This window comes from Lemur catta, chromosome 15 (assembly GCF_020740605.2).
Source record: "Lemur catta isolate mLemCat1 chromosome 15, mLemCat1.pri, whole genome shotgun sequence".
Lineage (NCBI taxonomy): Eukaryota > Metazoa > Chordata > Mammalia > Primates > Lemuridae > Lemur > Lemur catta.
In genome coordinates, this window is record NC_059142.1 from 40,539,731 (window position 1) to 40,542,835 (window position 3,105).

Genomic DNA, 3,105 nt, shown 5'->3' on the forward strand with positions numbered 1-3,105 from the left:
CTTAAAGCGGCAGGGCCTCCTCTGCGCGAGGGGGCGGAGACCGAGAGGAGAGGAGAGAGGAGGGGAGGAGAGGAGCGAGAAGGGAGGAGAAGGGAAGGGAGAGGGATGTGGATGCCGCGGGACATCTCCCAGGAAGTATCTTTCCTAACAGCTGGTAGGTGGGCAGTGAGACGATGGTTTGGGAGACACCGCACAGCCCACGACCCCCTTCTCGCTTCCCACTCGGGGAAACAGGACTGAGACCTGTCCCCATTAGTGTCCCTTGGCGCCAGGGATCCCTTAAAAGGGCGATGGTGAAAGATAATGCCGAAGAGGACGGGCTCGATTACTCCGCCCCCTCCTCTCGGCTTAGACCCACGTTCCAGTTCCAGGCGAGTCTCACTTTCCTCATTATCCTGCTTCCCAACTGGGAAAAGGAACAGAAGGACTTTAGAGAGATCCCCAAGAGGCAGGATACCAACCGCCATAGGGTCTCGGCTGGTGGATGCCTGGATCCTGGACTTCGCAGAAAATTTGCAAAGAGGAAATGTCTTCGTGAAGGGGTTTGAGACCCTATTTTAGGCCTGAGTGGGGGAGCTGGTCCATTCCTCTGTCTACGGAATAAAGAAAGAAGTTATTTGCTCTCCTTCCTCAGAGTCTCATCTCAAGAGGTAGATAAAGGGTTAAATCCACTGGCCCGCCTTTGCCCAGCCTCCGGCTCCTCCCCAGACCTGCTAGTAAAAGATACTGGGCCTTGAAATACCTGGAACCCCTGTGCAGTGCGCGGAGAATTTGGGGCCAGCTGCACTACTTCTCTGACCTCAGTGCCCCCCTCCCCCAGTTGCCCTCTGCAAAATATCGGGGTTATCCCTCTTCCTTGCTAACTGGACTCCTAAGATCAGCATAGACTGCATCCTGGAAACTTGCTTGGAAATCTCAGAAATGGGTTTAATATGGGAATTCATTCCAGAAGCAGGGGACTGACTGGTCCCTGGGTCCCAGGGGACTCAGCCCACCCCTGAGCTCTGAGGGTGTAGGTCTGGGTATAGGTATAGGCAAAAGCCACAGAGGCGGTCAAATGGCTGAAAGCCACGTGGTTTAGGTGCCCTGCCAGGGGTGAGGAACCTGCTGCCTCAGGGCCACATGTGGCCTTCTGGATCCTTGACTGCGACCATTTGACTGAATCCAAATTTTACAGAACAAATCCTTTTAATAAAGGATTGAGCCAAGGGGCTGTACTTGGGGATCTGGAGGACCACATGTGGCCTTGAGGCTGCGCAGGTTCCCCATCCCTGCCAGGCTGGATGGCATTGACCGGAATTGCAGTCTTGGGTCTCTGACCAAAAGCAGCTTCCTACAGCACATTTCTTCCAGCCCTCTCCTCTGCCTTCAAGCCGGAAGATCCTCCTAACTGAACTCAGGAAAAGAGTTCCCCTTCCCATTTTAAGGCTACCCTCCGCTCTCACCAGTCCACCTCTGGGTGGGCAATCACTCAGTTATTTGCACTTGGTTGGGAAGAGGAAGTATCTTGAATCCCTACAAAATATGAATTACTTCTCAATCAGGCAACTACCCCATAGCAACCCACAGCCAACCTTCCATTCTACTCCATTCAGGATCCTCAGTGTGGGACCCCAGGTTCTAGCCCACCTGGGGAGGTGAAGCCAGACTCATGATTCTCACCGGGTGCCTCCCCTCACTAGTCAGCCAACAAGTCTCTTCCTAACAGGCAGAATGACAGCCTCTCACGTCTGTTCAGGACCTCACAATTGACAAATTGTTCATTCTCACAACAGTCCTGTGAGATTACAGAGTGGGAAGAAACACGTCTTGATGCGGAATAGGGTGCTCCTGTGTCAGACAAGGTGCCAGTTTCTGTGATACCAAGCTAGATAAGGGCCCTGACAACTGGAGTTCACAGTCTGCTGGAGGTCAGGGGGGGTTGTGTTACAGAGACACAAAAGAACTTTCTGGTAGAATAATCAAATGCCATAACAGAGGTGAGGTAAGTGGCCTGAGCTGGGCCCCAAAGGAATGGGGTTCTACTGGTGGGAAGCGGAGTAGCTTGGAAGGGAAGCAGTTTTGAGGGGTGCACAATGCATCCCATGGCAGTTAAGGGCTGCCCCTCCTCCAAGGGGGGCTGACTCCTCCCTCTCTGTGGTCTGTAATTGCCCCAGAGGTCACCTGGGTGCAGGCAATGTCTCTGCTTCCCCTAAAATCAAGGTTTTCCTATGCCTGTGTTCAGCCCAGAGCTCTGGGAGTCAGGGCACAGAGAGAAATAAAACTCGGAGCGTGTGTTGTGAATTTCCAGCAAACCCGGCCCTGCATTGAGTGAGGTTGCACTTCCTAGAACGACCAGAAGGGACCTCCAACAGCTATCCTGGGTCTATCTTCTCCACCCTGCCCCTGCAACTCGCCTGAGCCTTGTTCTGGAAACCTTTTCAATTGACTATATTAATACTTCTCAGTAAAAAAACAAACAAACAAACAAAAAACAGTTTGGAGTCCCCAGTGGGCTATATAAAATTTCATAAATATTTGCTTATAAATTATATTTGTGCTATTGAACTAATTATTACTTATATTAGAAACCACTCACACACCAAAAAGCAAACTAAAACTAATTAATTTTTAAACTGTAATAGAAGTTCTAATATTTTTTCCCATTCCCCAAAGAATCCTCTTGCACACCCCTAGGTGTACCCCCACTTTGGACACCACTGTTCTAAAGGAAAAGCCATGCTGCCCTCCCCAATCCCAGCCTCAACAGGGCATCCACACAGGTGCGGATCCAGACAGCTTTGCCTCCCCTGCAGGACCAAACAAAGGCTTCCCTGGAGGACCACGTGTCCTGGCCCCTTGCTCCCCACACAACCTCAAGACAGAGCCTGAAGCCCCCTCCACCACCATCACCAGCAGCAGCCAGCCACACATCAACCTGCCCTGCACTCAGGTCAGATTGCCCGTCTGGGGGGCAGAGACCCCAAACCTCTCTTGGAAGCAGCCTCTTTGCCCTCCTCCCATCCCACCCCTGGTCCAACACTTGCACTTTGCCCTGCCTCCCGGCTTTACTCTGTCCACCACCCCATTAGGGTGGACGGTTCTAGAACCAGACAACTTTGTGTT